Source organism: Capricornis sumatraensis, chromosome 15 (assembly GCF_032405125.1).
Source record: "Capricornis sumatraensis isolate serow.1 chromosome 15, serow.2, whole genome shotgun sequence".
In the NCBI taxonomy this organism is placed as follows: domain Eukaryota; kingdom Metazoa; phylum Chordata; class Mammalia; order Artiodactyla; family Bovidae; genus Capricornis; species Capricornis sumatraensis.
Genome location: NC_091083.1, coordinates 68,725,424 through 68,748,608, shown reverse-complemented (window position 1 = coordinate 68,748,608; position 23,185 = coordinate 68,725,424).

The following is a 23,185-nucleotide window of genomic DNA, read 5'->3' as shown; positions in this document are numbered from 1 at the left end:
CCTCCCTTAGTCTGTTCCTAGGGAGACCCACTCTTACCTGTCAACACTAATCTTTTTTTTCTTTTTTTAATTTGTTTTGTTTTGGGCTGCACTGGGTCTTAGTGGTGGCACGTGGGATCTTTTGTCACAGTGTACAGGCTCTGCAGCTCATGGGCTCAGCAATTGAGGCGCGGGGCTTAGTCACCCTGTGGGCATGTGGGATCTCAGTTCTCTGGCCAGGGATTGAACCTGTGTCCCCCTCCATTGCAAGGTGGATTCTTAACCACTGGACCACCAGAGAAATCTCTGTCAACACTTATTAACTGGTTAAGTGCTCTGCTTTGATCCTTTGTCAGACTCAGATACCTCCCATGTTGCCTACAACACAGACACCCATCTGGTATCCTAAGCCTTAAGAACATAATGGTGTCAATGCATGTCTGAGGGACAAATGTAGGAAGCCCTGCCCTTTGGGGGGAACTTCCTAGCCCCCGATTTCAAATACAGGACAGTGATATGGGGCTGCGTCCGTCTGTCCTGTGTCTCATCCCATCTCTCCCAGCTGAGTGCCCTTTGATTATATAATAAATAACACTATACTTCTCAAAGCCTCACTTTCCTCCTCTGTAAGATGGGTAGAATCATAGAATCTGTGAGAATTTCATGAAATAAGGTAAATGCTTTGCAAAGAGCCAGGCTTTAGTAAGTGCTCAAGAAGTATTAACCATTATTGTTGTAATTGCTTTTTACCCGTTATACTGTGAAATCTAAGTCACAGAGAAAAGCACATAAAACAGAAATGTTTACTGTAATGCTGCTGCTGCTGCTAAGTTGCTTCAGTCGTGGCCGACTCTGTGCAACCCCACAGATGGCAGCCCACCAGGCTCCCCCGTCCCTGGGATTCTCCAGGCAAGAATAGTGGAGTGGGTTGCCATTTCCTTCTCTAATGCATGAAAGTGAAAAGTCAAAGTGACGTCACTCAGTCATGCCCGACTCTTAGCGACCCCATGGACTGCAGCCTACCAGGCTCTTCCGTCCATGGGATTCTCCAGGCAAGGGTACTGGAGTGGGGGGCCATTGCCTTCTCCAGTTTACTGTGATAAATGATCACAAAACCACCTGCATCAATGACTAGAACACTGCTTGCCCCTAAGAAACCCCTCCTGCCCACTCTTAATTCTCATATCCTCTTTTCTTCATAAATCTAATCCCTTTCTAGATTTTTATGATCCTGTTACCATTATTAATAATAATAAGCAAATGAAAAAAGAATGCATGGCTACCCCATCCACACCCAGCCAGGCTCCTGGACCCCTGGCCGCCTCCGCCCTGGGCACAGAGACTCCCCATCCATTTCCCAACTCTAGCTTTGGCTGTTCTTTAAATAACCAGCTTGTTAGCAAAATAGCAGCAGTAACACCTCCCTCGCTGCCACCCAGGCCTCCATCTTTCAGCACAGTGCTGACGGCTGTGCTCCCAGCTCGTGCCAAGGAATCCCGTTCTCCGTCACTGGGCCACACATGCCAGGGGCTGCCAGCTACGCTGTGTTCTTGGCGGCCAAGATCCTGCCCCCCTGGCTGGGCCCGGCCGGTGGGGGAGGGGGCAAGTCGGCACAGAGCGGCAGTAACTCGAGGGAAGGACTAGAAGGTTGCCAGATGAGTCCTCTCCCCCAGGTCCATGCCTCAGTCTCCCCATCAAACTCCCACAGGGTCACCAGGAGCTTAACTAAGATGATGAAGACAACGAAGCATTAGCACACCACCACCATGTGCGTGCTCAGTCACTCAGTCATGTTCGACTCTTTGTGATCCCCACGGACTGTAGCTCGCCAGGCTCCTCCATCCATGGAATTCTCCAGGCAGTACTGGAGTGGGCTGCCATTTCCTCCTCCAGGGGGTCTTCCTGACCCAGGGATCAAACCTGCATCTCTTGTGTCTCCTTGCATTGGCAGGCAGATTCTTTACCGCTGAGCCACTCGGGAAGCCCAGCACAACGCCCGGCACGTAATAACTGCTCATGAGACGCCCTGCTGTCATTCAGACTGCACCTGTCACATACTTAGTAGGTGGGGAGGGCATGCAGGACCCTGGGCACCACCAGGAGTATCTGCAAAGGATTAAATCCCACAGACACAGATCTCAGACCAGGTGGCCTTAGGACATTTTTTCCTGCAACAGCTTCTCAACCAAATGAAAGCTGTCTATGGTCACTACAACAGCCTGGCCAGATCGGTGGAGCTGGGCTGGGGGTTAGCAAATTAATAGGGTCCTTTACATGGTCATTGGTACTAAGTGGGCGTCACACAAGTGTGTGGCTCTTGTTCCTGAAGAAGCACTTCTACAAACGTTATCTACAGCGAACTTCCCAGCTTTTCATTAGCCTATGATATTTGCCTATTATCCATATTTATGAGTCTTTTCCCTTCTCATAACCATTCCATTAAGGAGGTTGATCAATTATTGGCAGATGAGAAAATGGGGACCAGAGGGGCTGGCTGCCTTGCTGAAGGTCGGAGTGGACTGCCAGCTCTCTGGAGTCGGCAGGGACCAGTGGCTGCCCAAACGTCAGTGGGCTCTTGGGTCCCGCTGGGGTCTGGGTGGAGGGAGGTAAGAGGGTCTTCCCTCCTTCCTCCCATGAAGACGTGAAGATTTACTGTCTACCCACTCTGTGCCAGGCCCAGCTGCTGACTGTCCGGTGGGGAAGGAAGCGATTGTTCCCATCCCTTGATTTGCTGAGACCAGACAAGGAAATCGATCGTGAACCAACGACCCCATGTCATGGTGAGTGGTAGCAGGTTTCACTGGGCGAGCCCCTTGAGCACCTTTGAGCCTCGATTTCCTCATCTGTGAATTCGTCACACCTACAGAGCCTGGGGACACGGCAGGAGAGTGAGATGCAGGAAGGCGGTGCCTGGAGCTGTGGCTGGCACCAAGTGGGGTGACCCTGTCGGGGTCCCTGTTGCAGGAAGGGTGATGGGACCAGGTGTGGGTGCACAGAGCCATCCTCAGATGGATGTCAGAGATGCTACAGGGCTGGGCACCTCGTCCATGTTGGGGTCAGGCACCATGGGCACTGCAAGGGTGCCAATGGAACAGGCTAGAGGGGCAGGAATGACATGGCTCCCCAAGATTCAGGAACTCTGAGGACCTCATCTCAGCCCCCCATCCCACCAGGGGCCCCAGAGGTTCCATGGGCTTCCAGCCCATCTGGCTATTCCCCTTCCCTTCCTGAGCCCCTGTCACCAATCCCACAGCCCTTCGGGTTTGGAAAGAGCTGGAGATGTATAGCACTGGGCACTTGCCTCCTCGGGCAAGTGGTTTCTCCACTCGAAGGCCATTTCCTTTGTAAAAAATGGGCACAATCACTGCACCCAACTTGTGGGTTGTTGGGAGGACTGGATGAGGCAGGGGCTCACACTATAAATTGAGCACAGACATACAGAAGCTCTCACTGAGGTCCCTTCACCAGCAGATGGGCGCTGCTAGGTGGGAAGACTGGGCATTTCCCAACTGTGCCGAGCGTGGGTGGGTGGGTGAGCAGCCCTGACTCCAAGTGCCCAGGCTGTAGCCGTGGTTACTTACCCACCCGGGAGCTACGTGCAGAGGGAAATTGGGAACCAGTCGGAAAGCAGCAGGCGGTGTCACCTCAGGAGCAGGTGCTGGACCGAGGGCTAGCACACACATCCTCCGGGCACTCGATCAGAGGCGCTGGCGGAAAACAGCGTGGGATGGGGCCCTCCAGCACCTCGAGTGACCAGGTTCTGGCCACCAGGCACCTGGCAGAGGGGGAGGCACGGGTGCCTGCAGAAATGAAAGGGAAAGTGTTAGTCGCTCAGTCGTGTTCAACTCTTTGCGACCCCATGGACTGTAGCCCACCAGGCTCCTCTGTACATAGGATTTCCCAGGCAAGAATGCTGGAGTGTGTAGCCATGCCCTTCTCCAGGGGATCTTCCTGACCCAGGGATCGAACCCTGGTCTCCTGCATTGCAGGAGGATTCTTTACCATCTGAGTCACCAGGGACGCCTCCCTGCAGGAATGAAGGGGGACGTCAATGAGGAGGTGGCCAGGGGTAATCCCGGGACCCTGAGACCCCTGGGTGGACCCCGGGGATGCCGGGGAGGGGGACACCATGCAGCCATCATGATAGAAATGCAAGTGTCTGTACAACACTATCCCTGCTCACGTGGGTCCCCACATTGTTTATCAGAGGCAGATTTGCATGTCATGCATATTTATGATGCTTTCCCCACCACCCACAGAAATCCCACAGCAGCTGGGAAGTTGGGGTTCCAGAGGCTCCGATCCTCCCCCTCTTGCTTGTCCCTCTTTTTCCCTGGATGGGGGTGGTCAGGAAAGGGGCCAGAGTCACACAGTACTGAGTTCAAATCCCAGATGAGCCCTCGCTCGCTGGGTGACAGTGGGCAGGCAGCTACCCCTTTCTGAGCCTCAGTGTCCCTGCCTGTCAAAGGGAAATAAAAGTGCTTCCTCTGAGGGCTTCAGTGAAGATTAGGACGATAACGCAGGTAGAATACCCGGCATTGAGTCTGATGGCTTGGTCCCTGTCCCCTGCACTTGGAGCAGGAGGCATTGCCTCACCATCCCCACCACCTCCCACATCACACGTCTCATCTCGTCTCACACGAGAGGCCCAGGGAAGCCAGGTGTCCCTTTCCACCCGCCTCTGCTGAACAGGTGCCGTGGTCCCACTTGGATCTTTAAGTCAGCAGGAACCAGGCTCTCCTGGAGGAGAAAAGGCTGCCCCCACCCACAGCGTTCCACACCCATGCTCCCAGGAGCCTCTGGGTTGCTCTGGAGGTTTCAGTGGAAGCCCCTGCCCTAGTCCTCTCAGTCTACAGGTGGAGCCGTGGAGACACTGAGCTGATGTGAGAACACAGAATCCAAGGGGTGGGGCTGGGATCCTAACTCAGACCTCCCCTCAGACCCAGGAGGAGGGGTCCAGGGGCCAGCAAGAATATGGAGAAAGGGGCAGTGGACGGTGGAGGAGGCTTGTCTTTTTCTCCTGGTGTAAAAAGGACCCCAGAAAGCCCTCACGCTCTCTAAACTCCCTATGTCTGCACCTCTTTTGACCTCATTTTCCCCTCACAGCCCTACAGTGTAATCTGCATTTTTCAAAGGGAGGGACTGGGGCTCAGAGAGCTTCAGGAATTACCCCCCACTGAGGACGTGTCGGAGTATCTAATTTCAAGACCTGGCGCTTAACCCCACCCAACGTGGCTCTGCCTCCCCAAGTGGGGAAATCACCACCCCAGAAAAACAGGCGTAGCCATCTGGATGAGAAGTGTTTAAATAGCAGAAAAGGAAAATACTGAACTCCAAAACATTCTGAATTAGCAGACACAAATTCTTAAAAGATTTCAAGATGAACCATGAGGCGTGAAAATTGCCAGTACATGAAAATCCAGGGCTGGGGAGGATGTGTGCCTGACCATGCTGTCACTCTGAGCCAAAGTCAGCTGGAACCCAGAGTGGAAGGAAAAGAGGGGAAGGCCGAGGGAGGGGCAGGGGGTCCCACGGCTGGCCTGGGAGTCGCCCCTCAGCTTCCCTTCTGAGGGCCGGGGGCAAGCCTCCTCCAGACTCCCCGCTTTACAACAGGTGGGAGAAGCACGCGAGACAGCCTCTGAGGTTCTCGCCCGTTCTGATGATGATTAAGATTCCGGTTCTTCCAACAGGGATGAACCCCCAGAACATTATGCTAAGTGAAGAAGCCAGTCACAAAGGACCACATGGTACATGATTTCACTTATATAAAATGTCCAGAACAGGCAACTCTGTGTGCACAGGAAGAAGAGGAGTGGTTGCCAGTGGTGGGGGGCAGGGACTGGGAGAGGGTGACAGTTAAGGGGCTCGTGGTTTCTTTTCAGGATAAAGAAAAGGCTCCAGAGTGGAATGTGGTGATGGATGCGCAGCTCTGTGAATATGCTAAAAGCCACTGAATTGGACACTTTACAGGAGTGAATTGTACAGTATCGTATAGAATTCTATATAGTCTATAGAATTCTTTATTGAATTCTCTCAATAAAGCTGCTAGAACAAACCAAAGTAAAAGAAAGGTTCTGTGACTTCCCAATGGACAGCTGTCCTCTGGGAGGAAGGGGTTCCCTTGGGGGTTTTTCCACTATGGCCTGGGAAATCAGGGAGCATTTTTCTAAGAATTCCTCAACACAGAACCCTCCATCCCAAAGGCCTTTGCATTTGACATTCACCTCCTCCAGGAAGCCCTCTCTGACCTCCCAGCCAGGCCAAGTCCCCAGTTCCTAGGACTCCCTCAGTTTCTCGCCACTTATCATGCTGATGTGAGGAAGTCATTACTATGGTCATTGGTTGACACTGCTTCCTCCATCAGACTGGGAGCTCCTGAGGGCAGGACCATCATCACTGGCCATCACTGTCAACGCTTAGCACAGAGCCTGGCACACAGAAGGTGCTCCAGAAATGTTTCCTGATTGGATGAACGGATCAAAATTTCAATGCACACTTGGTTTCTGGTCCTGGCTTCACCTCATTCCGGCTGAGTGATCCTGAGCAAACCTCCAAGTAACCTCCGAGAGTTTCAACATCCACCACAGAGAGCAGCCAGGTCATTAGCAGGGCTAATGGACATGAAAGGTACTTCATAAAGCAGCTTCAGCACAGCCGCCTCATCACAATCAGTGGAACCCCCTCCTTCCAGCCACTCGGGCTCAGCCCCTGGAGTCAGCCTAAATGCCTGTCCTTCCCTCACGCTCCCACATTGAAGTCCTCAGCTGCTCCTGCTGAAGCCACCTGCATGACGGATCAAGAGGCAGGGGCGCCACCTGCACTGCCAGTGCTGTGGGCTCAGCCACCATCACTTACTACCCGGATCAGTCACATCCTCTCGTCTCTTGCTTCTGCTCTGGCTCCTGACACAAAAGCCAGAGGAATCAGGCTGGAACCCAAGCCAGAGCCTGCCCCTCCTCTGCCCTAGACCCTCCATGGCCTCACTTAATCTCCAGCAAAAGCTGACAGCCCTGCAGATGCCACGGGTGCCCCCCCACCCACGTCTGAATCTCCCCTTTACGCTCGGCCCGCTCCCTCTGTCCCAGCTACTCTGTCCTCTGCGGCACCCTTCGGCCTCAGGCCTTTGCACTTGCTCTTCTCTGCCTGGAAACTCTGTCACCTAGATGTCCATGAGCCTATCCCCTCACTTCCTTTAGCCCTTCGCTGAGACCTGACCTTGTCAATGAGAGGCAGTTCAGCACAACAGTTAAGACTCTTTTTGTTTGTTTGTTTTTGGCCATGCTATGTGACTTGTGGGATCTTAGTTCCCTCACCAGGGATTGAACCTGTGCCCCCTGCAATGGAAGCATGGAGTCCTAACCCCTGGACAGTCAGGGAATTCCCTCAATAGTTAAGACTCTTAACAGAAGAGCATGGACTTAAAGTAAAACTCCAGGTTCTGCCAGTTATACAGTTGAGTGACTGTAGGCAAGTTTCTTAACATCTCTGTGACTCAGTTGCTTATTCCTAAAATGAGAATAATTACAGCACCTTCCTCATAAAGTTGTGAGGTTTAAATGAATTCAGTGAGCACAGCGTTGATGGCTACCCAGCCACTCCACCTAACATTCATCAGTCCCTCCATGCCTTATTGTTCTCCTAAGCACGTATCACTTTATAACAGGATATGCAAATAAGTAATTTATCCCAATTACACCCTGCTCCTCCCACTAAAATGTCGGCCCCGTGAGGCTGAGAGTTAGGTCTACGCAGCTTATTGCCAGGTCCCCAGTGCCTGCCACATCACCTGTGCTCGGAGGTGCTCAGGGAAGACATCGCTCAACAAATGTTTTTGGTGCCAAATAAATATTTATTAGCTAATTGTCATGAGCTCTGGGTTCCCCCTCCTTCCCTATCACAGACATTTATTTCTCTCTCCAGCCCAGCCTGTCTCATGGAGTGCCAGGTCTGCAGAACCAAATTCCCACTGGCAGCTCTGCCCGCTGCCCTGTGGACACCTCACATGTCACATGTCAGGGTCTCTTCTGCAGAGACCCTGCCCTCTGATAGCATCATCTAACCAGGTACCTGGAACCAGCTCACCCCCTTTGATAATCAAGACACCAGGGGGTTCCTGTATACCCTCCTCCTCTTGCACTGTCTGTCACATTCCCTTCCCTTTATGCCCAGTGAAAGTGAAAGCCGCTCAGTCGTGTCCGACTCTTTGTGACCCCATGGACTATACAGTCCATGGAATTCTCCAGGCCAAAACACTGGAGTGGGTAACCTTTCCCTTCTCCAGGGGATCTTCCCAACCCAGGGATCGAACCCGGGTCTCCCACAGTGCAGGCGGAATCTTCACCAGCTGAGCCACCAGGGAAGTCCCTTTATGCCCAGAGTCACCCCCTGTCTGGGTCACCGTGATCCCTCCTTCAGACCATGGCACTAGCCCCCTCCGTGAGTGCCCTGCTTGCTGTCTCCCTCGGTCCGTCACTTTATATCAGTTGGGACAATCTTTTCAAAACACAAGAGGAACAAATGAAAACTTCCCTCTGTGAGCCTAGAAAGTCAAAATCCTTGTTGACTCAAAAAAAAAAAAAAAAAACCAAGCAGGGGCTCCGGGTTCCCTTGTGGCTCAGCTGTGAAAGAATCTGCCTACAGTGCGGGAGACCTGGGTTCAATCCCTGGGTTGGGAAGATCCCCTGGAGAAGGAAAAGGCTACCCACTCCAGTATTCTGGCGTGGAGAATTCCAAGGACTGTATAATCCACGGGGTCGCAAAGAGTCGGACACGACTGAGTGACTTTCACTTCACGAGCAAGGGCTTTTCAAAAGAATCCAACTCAGGGCTCTTCAAATAATGGATAACCTCCCCAATCTTGCCACCCCAGGCCTAGCTAAAATAGTATTTGTCATACGAAAATTTACACAGAACCTTTTAGCTCCATAAATATTTGTGAAATTGAAATGAAAAGACAGTTTTTAAAAATAGCATTTATAGAGTTTCCCCATGCAACTGGGGGCTTCTTACACTCCCACATCTCATTTACTCCTCTCAGCAAACCAGGTTGGTGGTGTTGATTCCGGTTTCCAGATGAGGTGACTGAGGCCCAGAGAGGGGAGGTGACTTGTCCCAAGTAGCACAGCGCCCAGATTACCCCAGAGTCCTCCCAGACCCTGGAGCCTGTGACCCCAGTGTGCTATCTGTGCAGAGAAAGGGTGTTGAGCCTCCTATTTGCAGCTGACTGGCTGCCACGGGCATAACCTATTTTCACTTCCTGCCTTGGACTATGCAGTTTCCCTGCTCAGGGTAACCCTCATCAGACTGGTCAAAACCTCATCACCCTTCATGGACCATTTCCAGCGTGGAGTCTCCTGCCTGCGCCCCCTTGGCACTGGGTCCCAACAGCATGCCGCCTACAATGGTTGATGGAGGTTTGCAATATGGCAGGGCCCTCCCGTCTCTTTCAGTGTCCCTCCTGGCTGCTCCTCTCCCTCAGGGGCCATGGTTCCTCCACCTCCTCTGTCGGCTTGTCCTCCAGCCCTCAGTCCTGAATCCATATGATCTCTCGAGTCTCGGTGAGGCCCGCCCTTGCCCCTGAACTTGACCAAGGCTCATCTCCCCAGCTGCCTCCCAGGCCTTTCTTTCATGGGCCCTTCAGGCTCCCACACGTGAAATTTCTCTCTCCAGCCCAGCCTGGAGCAACCGTGGCAGCTTCTACCCTAAACCTGCTCCTCGCTGAAAACACCATGATCCTCCCAAGTCTCCAAAAGCTAGAAACCTGGCCATTGTTCTGGACCCTTCCCTGCCCCTCAGCTCTCTGTGCAAGCTCTGCTGATTCTGTCCTGAAATGTCTTCAAATCACTGATGCTCTCTACGCCACTCCCCTGCACTCAGTGCAGCAGCCACGGGCATTTGAGCACAAGCCACCTGTCCACCCACACTCTATCCACCCATCCAGGTTCCCAACCTCCACCAACTTCTACTCTCCCGTTGACTCACCATCCATTGACGTCACCCATCCTTCCATCCACTCACTCATCCTTCCATCCACTCACTCATCTACCCTCCAATCCACCACCCATAATTTACCAAGACCTCCAATGCTCCAAGCTACGTGCCAGACATTGTGATACAGAAAGGACTTAGGCCCTGTCCTTGGCCTCAATGTGCTCACTCTAGAACTGGGTCCCAAAGGATGAACAGGACTCTGTGGAGCGTTAAGGAGAGAAGGGGATGAACAAGGGCACAGGCATAGGAAGGAGACATCTGGGGTGTCTGAGGAACTGGACCAGATAGGTGGGGAGTGACCCAAAGTGAAGGCAGAAAGACTCACTGAGGCCAGCTCTGCAGGGACTTTCCAGACCAGGTTAGGAGTCTGTTGGAGTGGGTAGCCATTCCCTTCCCCAGGAGATCTTCCTGACCCAGAAATTGAACGCTGGTTTCCTGCACTGCAAGCATATTCTTTACTGTCTGAGCCACCAGGGATGCCCAGGGGAATCTGTGCTTTATCCAAAGCATATATTCTGGAGCCTGGGGTCAGTATCCTGCTCCACCACCTCATAACTGTGTGGCTTAGAACAAATGTCCTCAATGTTCCCCATCTGTAAAATGGTAAGAACAACATGCCTATTATAAAGAGATGTTGTGAGCAGGAAATGAGTTAAAGCATCTGCATAGTATGTCCCTCATACTATGTGCTATGTCCATATACTTAGCACAGAGCCTGATATACAGAAAATTCTCTGTAAATACAGCTGCTAGTGTGTTCAGTTCAGTTCAGTCACTCAAGTTGTGTCTGTGACCCCAGGGACTGCAGCATGCCAGACTTCCCTGACCATCAACAACTCCCAGAGCTTGCTCAAACTCACATCCATCGAGTCGGTGATGCCATCCAACCTCTGTCGTCCCCTTCTCCTCCTGCCTTCAATCTTTCCCAGCATCAGAGTCTTTTCCAATGAGTCAGTTTTTCCCATCAGTGGCCAAAGTATTGGAGTTTCAGCTTCAGCATCAGTCCTTCCAATGAATATTCAGGACTGATTTCTTTTAGGATTGACTGGTTTGATCTCCTTGCAGTCCAAGGAATAGTATGTTCATATTATTATTAATTACTATCCTCCAGTCAGCTAGTGGACAGTGGAGAGTTTTACACAGAGGAACTGCAAGCTAACTCAGACTGCAAAGCCCCCTCCTCAGTGCGTAGAGGCTTGGAAGTGAGCTTCCTTGTCCCAGCTCAGCCTCAGCCCCACCAGCTCCAGGCTCATCCTCTCCTACCAACTGTCCCCAGCTGGGCACGCCCACAAACCATTGCCCCTGATCGGGCCCCAGTGTCTGGAGAAACTCCAGCATGCCTTGCCCCGAGGCAGTAAGCTCCAAGCTACAAGGGTCCAGGAGACTCCTGCTCTGGACACATGCATCCTGTTATCTGGCTCTTGCACAGGGCACTGAGAAGCCCTTTACAAGTTTCCAACTCCAACCCTCATGGCTCTGTGCAGGCATTCGGTCACCCATTCTACAGATGAGGACACTGAGTCTCAGAGAGGAGGCAGCGGAAATTCCTTTGCTTCAGGCTGAGCAAATATCCAAACTCAAGTCAGTCAGGCTCCAGAGCCCCCTCCCAGAAATCTCAGTTGTTGTTCAGTTGTGTCTGGCTCTTTGTGACCCCATGGACTGCAGCATGCCAGGCTTCCCTGTCCTTCACCATCTCCCAGAGCTTGCTCAAACTCAGGTCCAGTGAATTGGTGATGCCATCTAACCATTTCATCCTCTGTCTCCTCCTTCTCCTCCTGCCCTCAATCTTTCCCAGCATCAGGGTCTTTTCCAATGAGTTGGTTCTTTGCATCAGGTGGCCAAAGTATTGGAGCTTCAGCTTCAGCATCAGTCCTTCCAATGAATATTCAGGGTCAATTTCCTTTAGAATTGACTGGGTTGATCTTGCAATTCAAGGGAAATCTTGGAAGCCCCTTGAAACGATCAGGGCCCAAGATAACACATGGATGTGCAATTTCTAGGCATTGATGAATGCTGTCCAAGAGAATTCTCTGCAGTGATGGGAATGCTCTCCCCTGCACTGTCCAATAGAGGCCATGGGCCACATGCAGCTACTGAAAGCCCAAAATGTGACTAAAGAACTGAATTTTAAATGAAATTTAAATTGAAATGGCCCCAGGTGCTTCGGGGCTACCCTACTGAACAGCACAAGACCAGACGGCGTTTAGCATCCTCAACCTCGACGCTGCATTTCTGGCCAGTCACACTGCTGGAGCCACAACTGATGAAGCATTTTGACGTTTCACTGGAAAGACTTCTACCACGTACCAGCCGGTCCCTGTTTTCACAAGCAGAGGCTACCCAGCACCCTCATGTTACCTGCTTCTCTACAAGTCAAGGTCATTCAAGAACTCCTTGCCAAATTCCTGCTCTGGGTCAGGCACTGAGCCAGACGCGGGAGAATGATGTGCTTGTCCCCGCCCCCAAGAAGCTCAGTCTGGCGGGAAGGGACATGTCCTTCCTTAGGGTCTGTGACTGAGGGAAATGGCTCCAAGAGTGAGGTTTATATACAGTCTGGGGAGGACAAGGTGACTCACTCAGCTGGGAGAGTCTCTGAGAAGGCTGCACGGAGGAGAGACACCAACAGGGTGTGACAGCCCCTCACAGTTTGCAAGGCATATTCACATCCACAGTCTCATCTGCTCCTGACTTTGGTCCCATGAGGGAGTTCAGGCCTGGCCTGGTTTCTGGTTTTCTGTGCCCTAGATTCACATCAGCACCTGTTTCTGGAAGGAAACCTGAGCTGGGCCCCAGCCCTATGCCCTGCCACGTGGAGGCCAAGACCCCACAGCGTGTAAGGCCAGAGCTTCCCTGAAACCTTCATAGCAGCTTCTTGGGGAAGGTTCACCCAGGACCCAGCCAGCTGGTGCCAAGGAGGTTCTCCATCCAGGCTGGGGAGATCAAATGTTCCCTAAATCCTCCAAAGGGCCAGTCTCATAAGTCCCTAAACTTTCTGGCAACTCTGATGGGACCCAGGGGCCCCCTCACTGGCTACCTGGTCTCCTCTTGGCCCCCTGACTTTTGGAGGCCAGGGAAGATCTTCATTTTAATGTCATTTCCTCATAACCCTTTCATTTCTTTTCTGTAGTCTCCAGGGCCCGCTGCCGTGGCCCCTTTTGCCTGCCCTACTTTTCCCTTTTCTGAATACTGGAAGGCATTTCTCTGCACTTCCTGAAGGTGCTCCGGCCTGGAGGACCCAGGCAGTTCCAAGCCTTCCATCTTCCCCTGTTAACACTGAACCCAGGTGATCTCTCCTTCAAAGCCTCATCCAGTCTGGAGCCCCTCTGATTCCTCACAGTAGCTCTGGAGCAGAAGGCAGGGGACACTGTGCCCCACAAACAGACATTTCTTGAGCCCCTATTCTAATCTGTGCACACAGATTAGCTTAGTCTGGGTCACGTGCTCTATCCCTGGGTTGAGGAGGTAGAGAGTTTCCAAGCAACTACATGGCTTCCCAGTGAAAATCAGGGCCTTGCACGATGGTGGAAAAAAGAGAGCAATGCAAGAAAAGCAAAAGTATGTGTCTCTATAAAATGAATATTCATAGCAGCATCATTCATAATAGCCCCAAATCCAAATTTCCACCAAGTAGTGAACAGATAAACAAAATGTCATATGTCCATAAGATGGAATACTACTCAGAACTAAAAAGGAATGAAGTACTGATCTGTGCCACAATGTAAATGAGCATAAAGAATATGCTTTCTGACTTATTTCACTCTGTATGACAGGTTCTAGGTCCAAAAACCAATACTGTATATTAACGCCTATATGTGGGACCTAGAAAAATGGTACAGATGAACCTGTTTGCAGGGCAGGAATAGAAACGCAGATGTAGAGAGAATGGACGTATGGGCCCGGGAGGGGGTGGGTGAGATCGAGTGAGAGATCGGGATTGACATATGTGCAGTGCCATGCGTAAAACAGATAGCTGCTGGGAACCCGCTCTATAGCACAGGAGTCCAGCTTGCTGTTCTGCGGTGACCTAGGGGGGTGGGATGGAAGGGCGGGAGGGAGGTTCAAGACAGGGGTGGGTATGTGTAAACACATAGCTCATTCACTTTGCTGTACAATACTGTAGAGCAACTCTACCCCAGTTTAAAACATCAACAGACAAACATCATGCTAATTGGAGGAAGCGAAAAGCTAGATGCAAAGACTACATATTGCATATTTCCATTCATAGGAACGTTCCAGAAAAGGTAAAAACTAGAAAGCAGATCAGTGGTTGCCTAAGGTATGGGATGGGAGTGGGAATGACTGCAAGTGTACACAAGGAAAGTTTGGAATTGTGGTAATGATTGCACCCTATGAACTTACTAAATCTCACCAAAATTCATAAGATAACTAAACTCTAGGGTATGTAAATTATACCTCAATAAAGCTGTTTTTGAAAAAGGCTGATGGGGGCAAAGGGGATACTATGGCTACCAGTGTCCATGTGACCAGTGGTGCCGGTCACCAATCAGGACGGGGAGGCAAGGGTAGGCTGGGGGGCAAACGCCAAGGTGCCCCTGGACGCGCTGAGCAGGAGGTGCTTCTGGGACTCCGGGAGTCCATCCAGGAGAGCTCCAAGGAAAGGTCAGGATGGAGCTGGAGATCAGGGGATGGTGGGTGTTCAGGACGACACTGAAGTGGGGGCAGCCGATGAGTCCCCATGAGGGAGTGTGGCCTGAGGACAGAAGGGGGACAGCACAGAGCCCTGAGAAGCAGAAATATTTAGAGGACCAGCAGAGGAAGGGAAACCGGCAAAAGCTCGAGAGGCAGCAGCCAGGGCAGCTATCAGAGGTGCTGCCGGCGTGTGCTGACGGCCAGAGCCTGGGGGGCTGAGGACTGAGATGCGGCCACCTGGTGAACCACTGGGGGTCCCAGTGGCCTTGGTGAGAAGGATGGCCATGGGAAGATGAGAGGCAATCCAGGCTGCAGGGGGTGAGGGATACCAGGGGTCAGTGAGCGTAGTCAACACTGTTGAGAAACTCAGCTGGGGATGGAAGCGGGGAGGCTAGGGGCTGGGCAGAAACCAAAGGCAAGCAGTGGGCGTGGTCTACACTCTAGCTGTAGGAGAGGAGGGGGAGGAGGAGACTGCGGGGGATGGGGGGCTGCAGCCACTCTGAGCCCCGACACGCTGCTGCAACGGGGCCGCCTGCCTGTCACTGGCGCCACCACACCCCAGAGAGCCACCCAGCTGCTCACACTGGAGAGAGGCGGCCCCTCCCATGGTTGGCACCCCACCTGCCCCGGGCCACTGTCCACAGACGGTGTGGTTGCATCTCAAGTGTGGCCAGCCTGGGCATGGAGGAGGCGGCATTGAATGGAGCAGAGGACAGCTCTTAGTCCCCGAAGGCATTGTTGTTCTGGCCTTTTCTCCTGACTCCCCCACAGGGTCCTTAGCCCACTCCCAAATTCTGGGAGTGCTTTGTGTGATATGCCAAGTGGGCAGGGGTTCCCTGGCAGTTCAGTGGTTAGGACTTGGGGCTTTCATTGCCGTGTCTGGGGTTCAATCCCTGGTCAGGGAAACTAAGACCCCAAAAGCCAAGCTGTGCGTTGGCCAAATAAATGAATACATCAGGTCGGGGGGAAAAAAAGTCAAGTGGGAGAACTTGCTCGGCACTACCTTCACTTTAGGTCTAGGCATGACTTCCCACCAGATAACCCAGATGCCCATCAGCCCAGGGTGCTGGAGGCTGGCACCTGTCAGCCTCCTATTTTTCCAGTTCTACAGTGTTCATCTGGTAGTTCAGACAGTAAAGAATTTGTCGGGAAGATCCCATGGAGAAGAGAATGGAAACACTCCAGTATTCTTGCCTGGAAAACTTCACGGACAGAGAAGCCTGGCAGGCTACAGTCAATGGGGTTGCAGAGTTGGACACACCTGAGCGACTGTCAATCACTTGCTCATAGTGTTCCACTGGCTCCTCCCCACGGCTCTGATAGATTGTCATCATTATCTCCCCTCTGGCTGACAAGGAGAAAGAGACTCAGAGAGGTTGGGTGGCTCAACGAAGGTCACACAGCGAGTAGCAGAAGCGAGTTTGGTACCTAGGTCAATCTGCCTCAAGAGCCTGCTCCCTGCTCCCCACTGACCCTTGACAAAGGGTGGGGAAAACAAAAGAGAAGGGCAGGAGGGGTGGGGAGGGGAGGACAGAGTTCGAAACGGCAAGTGGTGAAACCTCAGCTCTGCCCCAGCTCCTGGGGTCAGGGTGACTCCTCGGCTGTACAGTGAGCTCTTAGGCCCCTTGTGGCTGTGACCTGCTCGTTCTGGACCAGGTGCTTACTGGAGATACCTCTGTCCTTTATGGTGAAAACAAAAAATGCCCCTGGGGAGGGCAGTAGCAGGGAAAGGCCATGGGGCGGGGAGAGGGGGCTGAGGGGAGCAGAAATGGCCTCCTGTCTCAGGCCTGGCCCGGGAGGCTCTGCACCTGGGGAATCCAGCCAAGCCTGGCCACATGCTGCCTCAGCACTTCGCTGGGACAAAGGCCCAGCCTGAGGCCTTCTTGCCTCTCTCGGGAGCTGCCCCATCTCAGTCATCCCAGCGGGACTTGTCACAGCTCTGCATGAGTCTCTCCTCGTTCTCAGCTGGGGCCTCCCTGTCTGCAAGCCCCCTCCAGGGAAGCAGCTCTCCAGGCCAGCTTTCTCCCCACCCTTAGCTCCCCTGCCCACCCCGCCTCCCTGTTTCCACACCTGCAGCCCCCTGGAGTCTCACGGCCGCCACGGCCGCCCCAGAGCCTCCACGGGAGATTCCTGAAGGATGACTCCCTAGTCAGGGAGTCCAGACCTTCCAAAAGGAATCAGAGTCCCAGAGAGGGTAGGTGCCTAAGCAAGGTCACACAGCAGACAAGGTGGGGGTGGGGAGGGGGAGGGGTGGCAGCATGAACCTGGGCTTCCTGACCACCCAGCTCATTCCTGGGGCCCTTTCCAATAGTTTTCATGACAGAAAAGATTTTATTCTTCTTTATGTCTTTGTGTTATAACTCAGACCTGCAACCTAATTTTCAGTTCACCAGACACATTTCCATTCACTCAAGCGTTGCTCCCCAAAGCGACCATAGCTCAGACCGCCTTTTGCCCACACGGGTAATCTCATACAGCTTTGAGGCTTTTTAACACCGTCTTTCTCTCTGCCCCTCCCCCTCCTCTTCTCTCCCTCCCCACATTCAATCCGTCGGTGCCCCTCCCGTCCCCACCTCCAAAACATCTCCAGAATCCAGCCACCCCTCACCACCTCTACCTCTGCCGCCTGGTCCCGGCCACCATCATCTCTCTCCTGGGTCAGAGCTGTAGCCTCCCCAGGGCCTCCCTGCCTCCACTCTTGATCCCTTCAGCCTGGTCTCCACGCAGTAGCCGGAGGATCCTGTTAAAAGGCAAGTCTCTGCTCAAAGCCCTCGGGGCTCTGTCTCACCAGGAACGAAAAGACCAAGGCCTTGCCTTGGCTTCCAGGGCCAAACACCTGACCTCCAGGAGCCCTCACCTCCTACCACTCTCCTACCAAGAACCCTCTGCTCCCCCTGTACTGACCTCCCAGCTTCCCTGCCACAATCTGTACCCACCCCAGGCCCTTTGCGCTGCTGTTTCCACCACCAGAAGCACTCCTCCTTGGATATCCCACCCTCCCTCACTTCCTTTAAGTCTGTCCAAACGTCACCTCCTCAGAGAGGCCATCCTAGACCTGGAGCCCGCAGTCCACCACTACTCACACTCTATCCCTTCGTCCTGCTTTACAGAATGCGTCGCCACCCAGACTGCAGGACTCATATCTACTGGTTGGTTCAATGGGTCCCATCCCTAAAGCAAGCCCAGGAGGAAAGACAGTATCCCTTTTTCCTACAGATGTATGCGGAACCCCCAGTCTCACGCCTGGAACATAGAAGGCGCTTAATAAATGTTTACAGAGCAAATGACAGTGAGACCTACCACCTGCCCTCCTGTCTTGTAGGGTTTCTGCCACTTATAGCATCGTTACAACGACACGCCAGATCCTGCCAACTGGCAGAGCTGGCACAAGGCTAAGGGTGATGCCAGCAGCAGCAGGTGCTACTCGCTCCTCTGTGCCACGTAATCAGGTCCCCCTAACTCTGAGAACTCTTTTCTATTATCCCCATTTTGCTGAGGGAACTGTAGGCTCGGAGAGGTGAAAGTACCTGTCTGAGGTCAGATGGCCAGCATGCATGAGAGTTGGGATTAAAATTTACATCTGTTGGGCCCACAGATCCCCACCGCCAATGCTAGCTGCCCTGGCCTGGCATCCAAACTCCCAGGTCCTCAGGGTTCCTGAGTTAGGGGCTCATGGTGCTGCCAGGTAATAGCAGGATGAGGTCTTCCTGGTGGGAGGAACAGTGCCCCTCCCAACCTCATGACCAGCCTTTGGGAGCAGCAAAGTCCTCACGCCCAAAGTAGGAGGGGTCAGGTGTCAGTGACTGCAGCCCTTTCTGGCCTCGGCAAAGGGGAGATGGAACCCTCAACACACATCACCTCCCTGCTGTCTGTGGCCGGGGCACAGAGTCATCACCTACTGTATGCAGAGGTCTGTGCTGACACTTGTGGGACTGAAGGGATATCACCAGTCACTCTCTCCCCACCTGCTGGTGCTGTGAGCTGGCAAGCCCCTTGCCAGTCATCAGAAATAACAGGTGAGTCATATCAGGTCCATTTTACAGGCCAGGAAAGAGAGGCACACATTTTTGTCAAGCACCTGCCAATCCAGCTATTTAATACTTAAAAAAAAAATGTACTGTATTTTTTCAAATATTTCTCCTTTATTTATTCTGGCTGGGCCATGTAGCTCTTAGTTCCCTGACCAGGAATCAAACATGCACCCCCTGAACTGGAAGCATGGAGGCTTAACCACTAGACCACCAAAGAAGTCCCCAGTCCAGGAATCTAAAGAGGTTGAATTCTGAGTCTCAGAAGCGTCAAGATGGGGCAGGTACTGGCACAAGGAAAGACTGTCCCCACCGCCAGGATGATGGATGAGATCACAGGAGGCCACCCCACTGCCTTGTCCAGGAGGGACTATCCTCAACACAACCCACGTACAGCTCAGGGCTCCAAACCCTGAGAAACTCATCCTCTACTTCATTTGTGCCTCCACATCCACAGGGGGACTGTTGCTCCAGCACCAAAGAAACTGGTGCCAAGAGTGGGAAGGAACTAGCCAGGCCCAAGGTCAAGTTGAGCAAGGGGGACAGACGCTGGGCACATGCCAACCTCCTGCCTCCCTGCGTGGATCACTTTCCTGTTCCCAGGCACCTCCTTCAGAGACACATCTGGGGAAATCACGAAGCCACCTAGGACTCTCATGCTGAAAGTGTGCCAACTGTGAGATGCTGGCACTCTGTTCGCTTGGGGGTGAGGGGCTGGCACAAGCATCGCTGTGCCCAGTAGGGCAGGGAAGTGGGGGCCGAGATGGGGGAGAATGTCGATATGAGGAAGGTTGCCCATCTCCTGGGGACATGGAACAGGCTGGGGCTGCTGCTCTTCCAGAAACACCTTAGGGAATCAAGCTTCCCAAGAAATAGCTCTTGCTTACAGATGCAATGACCATATATTTTATTATCCAAACCAGGAACTTATGGAAAGGGAAGCTGTTAATAGTTACTCCAGAAATGACCTGGGAAAATCATGACATGGGCACATCAATCACTGAACACCTACTATGTGCCAGGATGAGTGCTGGGTACTTTATGTTCATCACTTCTTATCTGCATAATGACCCATGAAAAGGTACTTCAGTCATGCTGGCCTCCTCTCTGTCCTTCTATCATGTCTGAGTTCTTACCACTGGAGTCCCTGCTTTGTGCTAAGGTACTGTAACAAGGTACTGTGAGTGTTGGACCATAAAGAAGGCTGAGCGCCAAAGAGTTGATGCTTCTGAATTGTGGTGTTGGAGAAGACTCTTGGGAGTCCATTGGGCTGCAAGGAGATCAAACCAGTCAATCCTAAAGGAAATAAATCCTGAATACTCATTGGAAGGACTGATGCTAAAGCTGAAGCTCCAATACTTTGGCCACATGATGCGAAGAGCTGACTCATTAGAAAAGACCCTGATGCTGGAAAAGATTGAAGGCAGGAGAAGGGGATGACAAAGGACGAGATGGTTGGATGGCATCACTGACTCAATGGACCTGAGTTTGAGCAAGTTCCAGGAGATGGTGAAGGACAGGGAAGCCTGGCGTGCTGCAGCCATGGGGTCGCAGAGTCGGACGCGACTGAGGGACTAAACAACAGCTGTAAAAACACATACCTCCTCACCACCGGGACCCCCATCCCCAACGTCATCAACCTTTTTCAGCTTCTGTGACTTCAGCATGGATACATTTCATAGGGAATAGGTATCATTTCATAGGGAACTGATTTCAAGGTCAGGATATGGATGAGAAAGAGGAGAGAGGGGATGAGGAAGAACTGGGGCTTGGGAGGGGACTAATTGGGATCAGAGGTGGAATAAATAGGTCCTAAGATTTTGTAGTGATGGAAGGAAGGAAAACAGAGAAAGGCAAGGGACTTGTATAAGAGGTAGCATTCGAGGTCCTTGACGATTCACATAAACCCCACCCACTTCTCTGACTGTATCATCTACTAGCTCATCCCACGCCACACACCAGGCACAACCTGTCTTTCCTGTCCCCACCACTTTGTGTGTGCTACTCCCCCATCCTCGATACCATCTGCCAATCTCAGCTAGGGAACATCCTCTCCACTCTTCAAGGCCCGATGGACGCACCACTGCCTCCAGGAGGCCTTCCCTGATAGCTTCTCTCTAGGGTTTGCCCTTCCCTCCCCTGAGATCAGCACCTTGTCCAGACTTCTGTGGAACGAGGCCTCAGGCCCTGTTGGGGTTGAACAGGACTGCCTTAGCAGCCCACCAGCCCCGTGCTTGCAGGCAGTTCATCACTGGACCCCCCAAGGCAGCCACAACAGCCTCCCACCACTGATGACAAGGACAGGGTGCTCACGATACTGGACCCTGGACACTGCCTCTAGAGAGTTGGGTCCCAGGGGTCTTGATGGGGCCAGCAATCTGCAGTGTCAAGTTTCTCCAAGGGATTTCAGTATGTGGTAAATTTCAAGGTCTTCTGACAAGGCAGATGAGGAATGAGAAACACCATAGAATCAGGAGGCAGTTGCCCCTGATGCCCTCAAGGAAAGTCCTCATGATGGGCCTGGCAGGTGGACTTCACTCATTCATTCAGTGTACATCAAATGCCCACAAACCAGTAACAAAGACAACAGCTGACACTGGCTGGCACCTGCCACCTGCAAGGCTCAGTTTTCCTACCAACTGAGCAAATGTGCAAAGCAACCATCATTCTCCCCATCTCACAGGTGAAGAAACTGAGGCTCACGGAGAAATGACCTGCCTGAGGTCTCACAGCTGGTAAGTTGCAGAGCTGGGATCTCAACCCAGGCCAGCTGGCCCTGGAGTCCATGCCATGGTGAACACCACAGTGAGCAACAGCCACAGGATATGGCCATAAACAAACAGCCCTGACCCCAGTTTTTCTGCCAGCAGAGAAGAGACACCAAACACACAAAACACATACTTTTAAATTATGGCACATGTAAGGGAGGAAAAGATGCTTTCAGAAGACAACTGCAGGGGGACCTACTGCAGATATCCCTGACGATGGTCCCTTTGCCTCAGTTTTCTCATCTATATAATGAGGCAGTGGGGCCAGACGATCCCTGGGAACTTTCTAGCTAGCACATCCCAGGAATTCAGCTTTCCTTCCTTTGGGCCTTGGTTTTCCTATCTGTACAGTGGGTTGGAGTGAGAGCAGAGTCAGTGGTGACCCCTTCAAACTCAGGGCCCCTGGGCTTCCCAAAGCTAAGTCAGCCTGAGGTTCCTGGAGCCATGTCTTCAGGTGTGCAACTGCCACCTGTTGCCATGGTGACCCTACAGCTTAGGATGGGGATGTGGTGATTCCAGGACTTGGAAGTGGTACCCTGGCTCCTTCCCTTCCAGGAAGATGGGCCTCGTGTACAGCAGACTCATTGTGCCAGGGGATGCGGTGGACGCTTGGCTTTGCTGGCTCATCCGGAGCCCTGCTATCCCTAGATGGTGAGGATGAGGTGGAGGGTCCCATCCCCCTAAAAAAGCACCTGCCATCCAGGGTCCCAGGCACAGATGAGAGTCAGTTTCCTACCCTCAGGCCCTCAGCCTCTGCCTGGTGGCCACTGAGCTCTATCCATGGTGCTGAAACCCCAACAGTGTTCCTAAGACAGGGTTCCCTTTGCCAAACACTTCCAGGAGCCGGCTCTGCTGGGGCTTGGGAATTCAAGAGGAAAGATTAGCACTTTGCATGGCCAGTCAGGCTCCACACTTTCCAGCAGTGTGATCTCTGGATGGCCCTTTACCTCTCTGTGCCTCAGTTTCTCCAGTGTAAAATGGGGGCAATAAGCATATTGACCTCGAAAGTCTACAGTGAAGAGTGAATGCAGATGAATTACGTGGTGCATGGAGGGGCCCAACGACTGTTAGCTATTATTGTTGGATGGTGTATGTGTTATTACTTTGTGAGGCTGATTTTAATTGCGTGCCTGCTCTGTGCCTGGTCTTGCAAGAATTTTACCTGCTTCTACTCACAGAAGTCCTGCAAAGTAAGTACTAAAATGAGGATAAGAATGCAGACATTTTTAAGTTCAGAGAAGTGAAGTTAGTTGTGGAAGATACACAGAAAGTGAAGTGGGGAGCAGAGATTCAGACCTGTGGGCCTTCAAAGTCACTGAATCCATCCCACTCCACTTCCACCGTCCAGATGGGAAAACTGTGGATCAGGACCAGAGAGGAACCTGACTTACTTGGGACCCAGGAAACCCAGGGTCCCATCACCCAGGTTCAAGCCAGAACGCCCCTGGCAAGGGGAACAGGACATCCCCAAGCCCACAGCAGCCAGAACAACAGGCAGGCAGCTCCCTCCATGGTGATACCTCTGTTCTGCTGGAGGGTCCTGTCAAAAGCAGAGACGTGAAGCAGACAGAGACAATGTGTGGCAGCTGCAGCCATGGGCCAGCGGCCACTCACTGTCCACCAGTGCCCTTGCCAGCAGGCATCTAAGTGCCAGGGAGAGGGCGGGGCCAGGGCAACGCTGCTAGGCCTCCCCCCATCCCCGCTGCCCCCCAGCTCTGGCCTGGTTTCCCAGCAAAGAGACCCAGACATACACCCAAGCTGCTCCTGTCC